Source organism: Falco punctatus (assembly GCF_963210335.1).
Source record: "Falco punctatus genome assembly, chromosome: 9".
Lineage (NCBI taxonomy): Eukaryota > Metazoa > Chordata > Aves > Falconiformes > Falconidae > Falco > Falco punctatus.
The window spans coordinates 12,774,729-12,787,244 of record NC_137589.1 but is presented as its reverse complement, the minus strand read 5'-3'; the positions used below and the strand labels follow the sequence as shown (position 1 = coordinate 12,787,244).

The window sequence follows — 12,516 nt, the reverse complement described above, 5'->3', positions numbered from 1 at the left end:
ACTGATCAGAGGTTCAAGGCTGTTGTGAAACCATCTTGCTGTGTTTTTTGATCTCTGGCATTCAATTTACAGCTGGTTTTGATGCGGGTAATTGCCTTGATGGATATGCTTTTGGATTTTAAAGTAGGATTCAGGAAGGCATGACATTTGTTAGGCTATACAGATGTTTGGTTTAAGCAAAGCAAGATTACGTTGCACCTCATAAATCCATTGTTATGTCTGTCTTTCATTCACCTACATGTCTTGATGACAAAGAAGGTGACAGCCCCTGCCTTCTAGCAGGGCAAATGAATGATCTAAGTCTGTGTTTTAATAGTGATCCATTGTGTGTTCTTGCAAAAAATTAGTGCTAGATCTTGTAAATGTGCTGTAAATCTTTTTAGTGTGATAGTTTTGAAAATAGATAGCTCATTGTAATGCTTGTCAACATAAAGCTGTACGGTTCTTCTAGACTAGGGGTAAAAGACATGGATATTATATGAACTGTCCTCATGAGTGCTGTCAGGTGCTTTTCATTGCCTGCCACTGTACTTCACCCTCACTCCCAAGCAAACCTCCCAAATGTGTTACTCTGCTGGTAGTTTTTGTGGTGTGTATTGAAGTCTGTGGTGCAGACTTTGCTCATTCCAAAACTTTTTTTTCCATGAAAGTAGGCTACTACCCCAGCCCCTCAGGATTTAGCAGATCTTTATTAGAATGAATATTGTGAACTTGTTGGTTGCTTTTCTTCAAGTATCTTTATAATTTTCAGGTCTAAACCTTATTTACTTTATTAATGTTGAGTCTAATAACAAAAGTCAGTCACAGGGTTCAGCATCTGACTCAAGTACAACTGGTGTCAATAGAAACTTTTATGCGCCAGGCTCTACAATATCTATTTTTAATGCTGTGTTAAGCTGACTTTCTAATAGGTCAGTGGGATGGTATGAGATGACGTATGGCCCAATATGGCTACTGCATTCAGTTAGTTATAAAGGGGTTTCTTCAAGCAAAGAGGAGATGTAAACAGGGGATAAATGATTGAGTTTGATAGAATCTGCTAACAATAGTTCTCTTTCCATTTTTTAGTGATTCCTTTCTACTTTAGGCACTCTTTTGGTAGCTACTTGCTGTTTCAAATTCAGGGGAAAAGGTCTTTCACTCAACCTGATGTTATATTGCAACTTCATATTTTGAATTCCCACTGATCTCTCTGCATCGATAAAAAAATCCATTTCATTTTACTCTCTCACTTAAGAATACTTCACTGGTTACTGATCTGTTTGCAAGGAAGATGCAGTAAAAAAGATCTGATAGGTTCTTGCCACATGTCCTCATGGATTTCATAAGACTGTATGGACTGGGTGGGAGCATATTAATCTTTGTAAAATATGCATCGGTACAAGCACAACAAAAAAAGGTGCAGTGCAAAGATAACAGAGTGCTCATGCACTCTGAATTTTTTCCAAGTAATCAATGCAGATTACTGACATGCTTTTTTTACATTCACAGCAAGAACTTTGTTAAATTGATGTATTATTATTCCTCTGCCTTCCTAATCCTTTATTCTGATTCAGGTTTAGCCAAATTGTCTTTGACTTTTTATATTGAAGAACACCTTTAAATGACAAACGACAGTATTTCAGCAGAAGTGGGCTGGGAATACAGTGACACAGAACTTCAGTTTGATATCACAGGAATGAGTGGTAATCTTGGTCCCCATGGGAAATGCTTCTCATCAAGGCAAGAAAACCAGAAAGCGTATTGTCTGGAGACCTTGTGGTTGCAGTTCTGAAAATTTGTTTTGATCTGGAAGTAATGAGTAGGAATACCCCCTAGATTGTAAACAGGCACCTAGCATTGGCCACAGGAGGGATGATGCAGGGGAAAAGCCTGCAGAGCAGTGTGCACAGGCATCAGCCCTTTAGACAAGCCTGTGACCACGTAACAACTGCTCTCCTCAACAGTCTGGCAGTCTAACACACTTGCCAACCTGTCTCTGCAGCTGCCTCCAGATGTGCTTGGAGGAAGAAGCAGTGGTGAAGGCTGAGGATGGCCGAGAAGGCATGGGAGAAGCAGGAGCCAGTGGCTGTGCTTTTGGGGAGTGAGCGTGGCAGCCCTGGGTCCGGTGGGGAGGGCGTGAGGGGTCCAGAGCAGGGTTTGTACTCTCCAAGGACAGCATGGGGGCTGGGAGGTGCTGCTGTGCAGAGGAAGGGGCTTGCTTGCAAGTGCAGAGAGCCAAGATCAGGGAAAATATCCAGGGAAAGCTCCTGGGCCATGCTGAGCCAAAGTGAGGGAGGTGTAAATTCAATGGGAAGAAAGCAGGAGGAGCATCTTCACAGCCAGAGCGGTGCTGTGTGAAAATTCCTTCAAAAAAGGATGAAGGTGCCTCACCTCCTGCCCAAATGTCACGCATTAACCCTGTGCTTGGCTACGCAAGGATGTGATGCAGTGCTGCCTGGATCCAGACAGCCGGTCACAGCCGTGCCGTGGCCTGGTGGCCGCACCGCCTGGCTGCTGGGGACCTGTCTGTGCTGGGGCTGGCTTCCCCGTGCACTGCTGCTCCAGGCATCGGGGGGAAGCTGCAGTGGGACTGGGAAGCATTGCCTTTCATTCCTGCGGTTTAAGTTACCCCTCTAGAGACAGGTGGCTTAATTCATAGTAAAGTGAATACATATTTGGTAAAAATATACATATTCACCTAGGCTAGAAAATTAATAGAGTTAATTGCATCCTAAACTTAGTCTTTGCTGGATACACCAATTGTGATCATTATCAAATATATATAATTGTTGCCTTGATCTGTTACCTGTTTCTCAAAATGCATTTCAGATGCCTGTAAACACTATATTTTGCTTTCACTTTGTCTACTAATTTTAGGGTGGTATACTTATCCACAGCATAATGAAATATGCTATCTCTGCCGAATAGCGGCATGTTTCAGGACTGTGGAGGAGAAGGCAGTCCTATAGAGTGTAAGATATGCCTAGCACTGTTTGGTTTGCCCTGCGGGGCTGAGGCCTTCCCACAGCATGCAGAATAAGAACTCTTCCAGGAATTATGGTTCAAAGACCAGTAGCCAGTACTCAAAAGAAACTCTGCTTTCAAGAGGGACTTTAGCTGTGCTAAGGGAGAGTTTGTACACCAGCTCTCCTTCTGTTTGCTGTTGCTCTTGTAAAGAAGCAACGGGACTCTCTCTGAACTGGTCCTCAATGAGCGTATGCTACTGCCCGTGTATGGAGATGAACTTCTAGGCCAAAGTATCTAGTATGACAAAAGCACCTCATTTTTCTCATCACTGTGATATTGCAGATCTTACTTGTCTTAGCAGTCTTTCTACCAGTGTCTCTTTGTGCGGGTATTTTCCCAAACTTTCTGCTGACACTTCCCTCAGAAACATTACTTAAACCTGAATTCTGCATAGCTTTCCTTGGCTTCAGTATAAGATCTGTGTTTACACTGAGGGATTCATCACATCTAATTTTTTCCATGTAAAATCCAGATCTGCTAATTATCTATCTAGTCTAAGCTAGGGTTTTTTACTGTTACCGGAGGAAACGGATAGTTCCCAAGCATCACTTGTCTTAGGGCAGGACAAATTGCACTCTAGAGACACCTCTGACTCTTCACTAACTGTTGAGAGAGCCCAGTGACTACTTCAGACTGATGCCTACCTTTTAGGTGGCTATATTAAGAATCAGTCCAATCTTTTGTACCAGAACATAAAGATTTGGGGCTTTCCACTTCTTTTGAAGCTTGGGGTTAACTGCAGTCATTGCCTGCTCCTCTCTTCTTTTGGCTTCTTTCTTCTCCTGAACTCTTCTATGGAAACCTGACCAAATATGTATTTTTTACAATAGATGTATTAAGGTCTCTTGTGTTATCAAAGTGCACTTTTCAGTGCACATTAGGAATAATCAACAATTATTTATAAACCACACCTGTGAATTAGTCAGGGCTTTCCCCTGTATTACCATAAAATAAATGTTACAGGTTTTTTAAAGATTGCCTAATTATTTTAGCTTCTGTTACCCAATTGTTTAGGCTCAGCGTAATACACAATTTCTTCAAGCTGAGTTGCCTTTTATAATAGAGTGGTACAAGACTTGTAAAAACAACATTACGTTCTCTCACAAAATGAAATTAATCATGATGAAGGCAAAGCCTTCAGTTGTGCCTTTGTTGCAGTCTCTAATATGAGAATGTTACTGAATTACTGTTTGTTTTGTAGCTAGATAATGAAGGTGGAGAGAAGTTTTCATAGTGTGCCATTTCAAAATGATAGTTCCAGGCGCTCTGGTGCAGCTTTCAGTTACTTTAGTAGCTGGTAATTTTTTTCTTTTTACAGAAAAAAACCCCAATCAATCCCTGAATAGGACCTCTGGTGGGCAAAATCTCATCATAAAGTGGAAGTCTTGATTAGGAAATTGCTTTTCAGACAGACAAAATATGTGAACCTTATGTTACATAGGTATCTTAAAGGCAAGTTGGAATAAGAGAGAATGCCCATGAAACAAATTGTTTTGCTTAAGTTCCTCCAGCAAAATGAAGTAACCTGCCAAACACTTTACATGATACTTTGAAACAAATATAAATGGTAATTTTAAAACTTTATGAATGCATTTATTAATAAGGCAGAAATGCCTAGAACTGTGGAGGTTAAAATACAGGCACTGAGCAGTAAACTGTCAAGATAACAAGAGAAGCTTGGGGTTTTTTTTTGATATATCGGTAAAAGAGCTTAATGTCCATCATGATAGATGATTAAACTGTCCCCAGATGACAGGACTTTCTGAGGACCTTGCACACCCCTTCACTTCTGTGGGAAAGTCCTTAGGGAAAGCCCTTACCAAGACTTCATCTCATTTTATGTTTCTTGCAGGCTGCAGCACATGCCACCTCCTGCTGTTCCCCTTGGTGCATCAGCCTTCCCTGTGTTTCTGCTGGTCTGAGTGGGACTGTAGGACTTGCTTTTGCCCTGGAAAAGTTCATCTGAAGCAAATTGAGTTTCTCTGAAGATGGCTCTGCATGCATTTAATATTCCTGTGCCTGCAGGCAGATGGGACAGGGGAGTCAGCGCTTAGAGGAAGCTCCTGATCATCAAAGGCTTCCCTCATCTTCCCAGTTTTTTTTCTTACTCTTATCTTGGTAAGGATAGGTCATCAATATTAGGCCAGTTATGTATCTTCATAGGTTGAATGAAGGATGGGCTGCAAAGCAAAGCAGGAGGAGCAAAGTGTAATGCTTTTCCTTTTTGCCCTTCTGTGTGTCAGTAGGATGGTTGTGGGGGTGAGCGGCTACCTGAGGCATGGCATGCCATGATTTTCTGCTGTTAACTCCCCAAACTGCCCCTCTCTTATTTCAAAAATAATCATATTTTTTTAAAAATATATATATAATGAAGCATTTAGTCCAAGAAAAATAAGAACAATTACACAGACATTGTAATCCTCCTATTATGACCCCACCACATGAAAAAAAAATAAAATATATATATATATGCATGCATTGCATCACTGGAGAAAATGGATTGATAAAAGCTTATTGCTCTGAGAAAAATAACATTAAGGAGGTAGAATACACCAGGGCAAAAACTTTCCCTTTTCACTTTCTTCCTACCTTTTCTCCCTTTTTCTGTAGTCTTCTTTTTTTTTTTCTTTTCTATTTTTCTTGGTCCCTGTGTGTAAACATTGACTTGCAGCTTCCAAGAACTTCACTAGAACTGTCACAAGGGCATGTCCTTGGACTGCAAAATTCTCAAGGCTGTAGGCAGCTAAATCAGAAGAGGAAAACTGGTGATTATCAGACTGGAAAGAGGGCAGAGGGTCGCTGTGTAAAACGTTATGCTCCATCTGCATTCAGGAGCCAAATAAACAGTGCTGGAAGTTTAATTCTTCTTGCATGCCTGAGGAAGCAAAATAAAACAGGCACTGTTTCCTAAGCAGAGGTGACTCTATAGGGCTTAGACTAATACTATTAAGGTCCAAATCAGAAAAGGTTGTTGCAGTCAGCAATACTACTGCATGACCCCCTCTGTCATGCAGCTAAGGATGCTAAGCCCAAAGTTAGCTTGTTTTGTTAAACTGTAGAAACCTTACTGGATTTTAGGGAATGAAGGCACAATAGAGAAGAAGGACCAGGAATATTAACCTGAAGAAGTTTTACCCATTCCAAATACAAATGTCAGATGTGATTATGGTATCTCCAGTCATCAAAACTGAGTACAGTGAACTGGTGTGTGGCTGTGGCATCTCAGAAAATAGTATTTTTCCTGTGAGAATGATGCTGTTGGACATCACATTTATGTTGTTCTAAGTGTGTGTTTGGGAAACTCCATGGGTGTGTGCCTGTGTGTACAGACACATAAATACTTTTCCAGTCTTATTCACTGCGCAATTGGTTTCCTTCTTTAGAAGACTTGTAAAAATTCCCTTTAGCTGTTATTCTGATCAGAAATCAGTCAAGAGTTTATGGCTACCAGTGCAATGTATTAATTTTTCTATTAATGATAATTTAAGCTTTAAATCTAGATGTACATATATATGTATGTACAAGTCAATGATACACTTTATTTGTTTATACATTCCTTTCCCTAATCTTTGTGTCATGTCTTCTTTGGCTGTGCTCCATTAGAGATACAGGTGTTGGTCTCGGATAAAAACTTTTGGAGTGCCTACACCTTACTAAAGTTCCTGGGCATTGTTTTAGTATAAATGTGAAATAAGCACTTTTTAAACTGTACATTCCAGCAGTGAGGATGTGCTGCAATGCTTATCTTTTCCTCCTTTTCTTCCTCCCCCTACTACCAGCTGTAATGTTAAGAGCTGGCGTAGCAGAAAGCTGATAGATGACTGCAGCATGTATGAGTGATACTTGTTCTGAGCTTTAAAGGGCTTTTTGTAACAAAACGAGTCAGAAACATTAGTATCCTCAAAAAGATAACACTGTGCAACTCAGATGTGTTTTTCACATTTGCATTATTTTTTGACACTGCCTTGGTGTGGATAGTTTTATGGTAGTTAAAACATTTACTGACATGGATTTATATGTATTTTCTGTGCATTTATTTTTTGTGGGTGGAAGCATCTTCCAGATTCCATCTAGTGGGCAACACAAGTTCACTCTCTCATTAGTGCTCAAGACTAATAGTCTCAAAGACAGGTTTGCAGAGGGATTTTAGGAAAGAGAAGTTAGCTCACCTGCTGTGTTCACCTCTGCAGAGACATTTACAGACTGTTTGTCCCAGAGAATTTTGCTCTGGGGTCCTGTACGTCTGATCCCAGTGGCATTTGCTTGTCCTTGTGGGGCCTTTGGGGAAGAGCAGAAGAGCCATGGCCATGGAGGCTGGTGCACTCCTCCCTTAAGGTGAGGCAAGAGTCAGTGTCACCTCTTCCACCCTGGGGCCAAACGTTCCTTACTGGTTAGTGAGGGGACCATTCTCCCATTGGACTTGAAGGTCCTGGGTACAATAGTGTAATGCACAATTAACACTATAAATTTGCATCAGCCATGACGAGACCTTGCTAGGTACATGAGCCCAAAGCGAGGAGAGCAGGAGAGACAAGGCGGATCATTGTACACCTCCATCTTCTGCTAGACTTTGCCTCACTGAGCACGGCTGCTTGCAATGTGGCCTTGTGAAGCAGCTTCTGCTGCATGGACAGAAATGGGTCAAATGCTGCGTTCCAAGAGGTGTGTACGCATTTATCCCCTACTTGGGTTAGAGGTCTGCACTCCTTTGTACTGGCTATAACAGCCAAGGTAAGCGTATACACAAAAGAAATACCATTGATAGACTTACAGTGCTCCGTGCCAAAATTTGGGTTTATTTTATTTCTTCAGCATGTCTAGACGTCTATTAATGACTTCAGTCCTATAGGTTTGGAGGAGCTGCCTTCATCAGCATTAAGTGCAAGATCCAATTTAGAATGACATAATGCATTAATGTGCTCTGGACTTGCATCAGTGGGAAGGATTTTCCACTCTACAAGATGTGCCCTGCCAGAAGCTTCTTGGAGATGCATTTACCTAATGAAATTGATTTAGTGTCTGGCTTGTGTTGCCTGCTAATAAAACCTTTCGGACAAAATCATGATAATAAGGTATTTTATGGCTTTCATTTATGATAAAATGTGCTGGTTTATTTGCTTCATGTCATATTTCTCTAAGTATATGGGGAAAAGAAGTAAAAATAAATTCTACCTAATGGCCATATTAAAAACGAGTGACTTAGTGGAGCATGCTGACTTTGTCACTCAGGTTCTGCCTCTGAGCTCGTGAGAAGATTCTGCTGATAAAACAATTTGGGATCAAAAATTCTATATGGGAAAAAAATGGGAAATGATAATGTCAAGTAATTAACTTAATCTTACTAAAAACGAAGTGAAAAAAAAATTCTTGAAATTATACCTCACTAAGGAAAGATAAGAAAGATTGCCACATGCTGAACTTTGCTGACAGTAATCTTTGTCCCATTTGCTTTGCATTTATTTAGACCAAAAACATAAACAAGAAAACTGGCTATTCTCAGAGTACGTAAAACAGTCTTATGTAAAACAGTCTTATGCTTCTGCTGAATGATGCTTGTTGGCTGCTTCTTTGTACGCCTTTTTTTCTCCAGCTGATTTTTTTCAGCTTGATGAAGATAAGAAACCGTTTACTTCCTAAGCAAGCAGCAAGGAGCACTATTTTTTATGATTTAGAGTGCAGAATTGTGCCCATGGAAGTAAAGGACCTAACTCCCACTAGTTTCATTATGGAATGAAATTGGCTGTCATGAAAAGAATGTTTTTACTCTGCACTTTTACCTGTGGCAGTTGCAAAAGGTGATATTGATTTTAAAAAGTCACATATAAATATCACCTGCACCTACAAGAAAATTAGCTAACGAGTGTTCAGTTTAAATGAAGTAGTATAATGTGTGAATAACTGTTCAGTAGCTGGCAGGAGGAGATACACTTAAGTCTTAAAAATACCATGAAGATGTAGAAAGCTGTTGCACTGCAAACAAATGCTTTGGGAGAAATCAGAACTGTGTGTAAAAGTGAATACGTGGTCTGTTGAACACAGTAGTGAGGTTTGTTTTTTGTTGTCCAATTTTCTCTCTTCCTTCTCACTGAATTAGAGAGGGACCATGGATATAACCAGAAGCAGCATCTTCTTGCAGCCTGCTCATCGAAGCTGCCTTGTGCATGCTTGCAGTTCCTCTCCTGCAGATCCTGAAGTGCAAGTGCTGGCATCTAACCTTATGATTTTAGGCATCTTGTTTCATTGCCTTTGTTTTATCAGTTTGCTCTCTTTTGTTCTGCCTGCTCCTTTCTGTTATGTCTGTGAAGCCTGTGCACCAGGGGAACATAACCTCTCCCTGTGCACCAAGGCCTTCCTCCTCCGCCAGCTCTGTGTGTCCAAAGCCTACCTGACCTGGTTTCCTCACCTCCTGATGAACTTCTGGTAGAGTTTCCTCGTGGTGAGGCCAGTCCCACTCTCTTGCCCGTTCAGATCAAGCCCAACATGGGTGTATCTGTGGTTTGACACTCATCATTTGCATGATTTGGTGGTGATTTACCAACGAACAATTATAAGAGGATACAGCCGACGGGGAGGAGAACCTCAAACCTGTAAGTGCTGATAAAACAGAACAGGGTTGTTAGCTGACTGATCCTTTTCCCTCCCTTTTCCACATGTCTCTGACACACTTGCAGATACATTCCAAGGTGAAGAAATGTGTTAATGTTGCCACTTTTATTTATCTTGTTTTATTAATCTCTCAGCCTTTCACCAGGTCTTTCTCTTTCTTCAGCAGTGAGTCTGTATGTTAACTAAATATCAGCTTTCTTGATGAAGTGCATAGCATTAGCAGCTGCTGAGGCGTTCTTTATTGATTGCTGTTGTTTTTTATAAATTAAGTTTACTTCTACTGCTCCTGGCATTTAGTTGTAACTTAGACGTTTCTTTTGTGAGGCATAATCGAGGTTCATGAAAGCTAAACCTTACCACACAGTTACTGGCTACTTTCTACCAGTCTGTCATTCCAGAACTCCAATGGAGGGAAACCACTTTATCAGATGCGTTGAAAAAAATAGAGGCAAGAGGTTAATTATATTGAATTGCTTTTTTCAAGTAGAATATAACTTCAGTGGGGAGAGAGATGCTTCAGTCAATGTTGTGAGTATTGAGCTGAGGCAGAGGCTGGGCAGCAAGGCAAGTTGACCAATGAGTGCACTAAAAAACCCGATAAGCTTGGTCTTTGCTTGGAGATCATTAAGGGAACTGACAAATCATTAAATCTAGAAATGGGACCTAATGCAAGTCAATGAGAGAACAACTATGGATATTTAATGAGCAGCAGTGCATCATGTTCTCAGCTCTTCAGAAATAAATAATGAGATACTTGAAATTTTCTTTGAACAACAATAAATGTAGAATGTGAAAATAGCATGAAGAAAAAGAATCCTTTGGGCCATCCTCTCAGTAAGTGATTTCTACTGGCCTTAATTAATTATCAGAGTAACTTGTGAAACAAGCTTATGTGAAACTATGGCACCATAAAATGCCTGTTTAATAGTTAGCCCCAAACCACATCTAGATTACCTTGAAACTCTGAGAGTTCATTATCCTGAATTATTGAAAAATTGCCAGTGTAATTTCATTCTGCTGAAGAACACAGGATGAATTCTGCATGAAAACAGCTATACACCAGAAATCCTGGTAAGCAATCTTGGTTAGGATCTATGCCTCATGCTGGTGCTGAAACATACTCATTAACCTGCAGGTAGTTTGTACGTAGGAAAAGGTATGGTATTGCTGCACTTCTGACCGGTGGCTTCTGATTACATATTTAAAACAAAAACCAAAATGAACAGGTCTGCAACAGGGAGAAGTGTTGGAAAGGTGAGGTGGGAGATGAGCTCTGGAGCTGGGGCTACTTCAGCCAGCTTATTCCATAGGGATTCTCCTTGCACAGGTGGACCCTCAGCCCAGGCAGGAGAGCAGGGGCAGTGGGGAAACAGTGGAGACGTGAAGGTAGTTACACCATGTAGCCTTCTGCATCCAGCTTGGCTGGGGAACTGGGCTCCCTGGATACCCTGTGTTGCCAACATGAAAAGACACCAGCTTCAGAAACAGGCAGCTTACGTTGCCTGTGTTACGCTTATTTTGGAATGTCCCGTGCATCCCGATAGCTACCGTGGAGTAGTCTTTTGTTAGGGATCTGAGATGGCTGCACAAGCGTGGAAGAGATTTGAGTTTTGAGGAGTAACATCCACAGAGCAGCTCTTCAAAACGTGTCTGTCTTTCATAGCACTCTCAGGTGGAAGCTTTGCATTTGAATGGTTTCTGGTGGGTTTTTTTTTGTTTGGTTGGTTTTTGGGATTTTTTTAAATTATTATTTTATCTTATTTATTTTTAATCACCAAAATGTCTTTTGGCCTATGCATAGGCCAAAATACTAATATTTCTTCCCTGGCTTTATGGCACTTCATATGATTTGATTCTCCTATGCACCTCCGTAGAAGGGCAGCTGTAGATAAAACCAGGCTTTTAAAAATGTGCAGAGCTGTAGTTTTCTCCAAGGGAAATATGAATTTAAATCCAAGAAAACCTAATTTTTAGATAAAACTTCGTGGTTGTAATTCCTTTCCCTGTCTTTTCTGAGCTTAGGTAAAGGAAAGGGGAACTGGGAAGCAACCAGTGCTGAAATGCCAACAGGATGCTGGGTGGTTTCTGCCTCAATCAGCCACATTTGATCCCACGCTCCCTTTTCTCTGGGTGGAGCAGATGGCAGAGTCCCTACTGTGTTAACAGGGTCCAGGATTTTAGTAGAATTGATCATGTTTTACATTGCAGTGAAGCATCTGGGACTCTCCCCTGTAAAACCTGCTGGGCACTGTGGCTTCCCTGAGCTCCAAACTGGAAGAGAAATATTTTCCTAAAGCACCTTTGAAGGAGTAGTGGCTGGTCAGTGCTTTATCACTAGCTGTTGAGCTCCATTTAGTTACTCCTCATTTCTCTTCAAATTTAACTTGCATTTTCTGTTTTGTATCTGACACAGGGGTCATTTTTTCTGCCAAAGCTATAACGTAGTGTGGCTGGGAACTGGGGGAGTAGCAATCTGATCGGGTTGAAAGTAATCACCTATTAGTTTCTCCAGAGCCTTTTACCTCTAACAGTGTGGTGCACATTTGTGGTGTGAGTGATTTATATACTTTCACCTCAACAGAAAATAATAGTCTTTATAAACATGAGACGTCCTTGCTAGTAGGAATAGAATTCTGCTCCCATCTCAAATAGTGACTTCTCAAGCTTTATATTTGTGCATATATTTCAGCTCTACTTTTCTCACGTGTGTTGTGTTCTTCAGAGTCAGACGAAGGTTGCTGAAAACATGGGTGCTCTCCATCAGCTTTGCAGTTACGGCTGCCTCTCTAATAGATGGGAAACAACTGTCTTCGACAGGAGTGGACAAAAATAATTTCACAGGCATCCCTGGGCTGTCCTTAAGACAGAGGTAAGCTTTTCTTAGCATTCCTGAAGCTGCCC

General features: G+C 41.0%; 1 protein-coding gene across 3 annotated transcripts in view; it reads left to right on the top strand.

Moving 5' to 3' along the window:
* LRIT1 (leucine rich repeat, Ig-like and transmembrane domains 1) overlaps positions 1 to 12,516 on the top strand; it is a 64,861-nt gene that overhangs the window by 34,582 nt on the left and 17,763 nt on the right. For 2 of the 3 annotated variants that reach the window (XR_013930528.1, XM_080402824.1), the window contains exon 1: positions 12,377 to 12,484. The gene's annotated coding sequence lies outside the window, so the exon portion shown is untranslated. Of the gene's footprint in view, positions 1 to 12,337; positions 12,485 to 12,516 lie in introns of those variants that run through there. The other variant, XM_080402823.1, reaches the window with a different exon arrangement.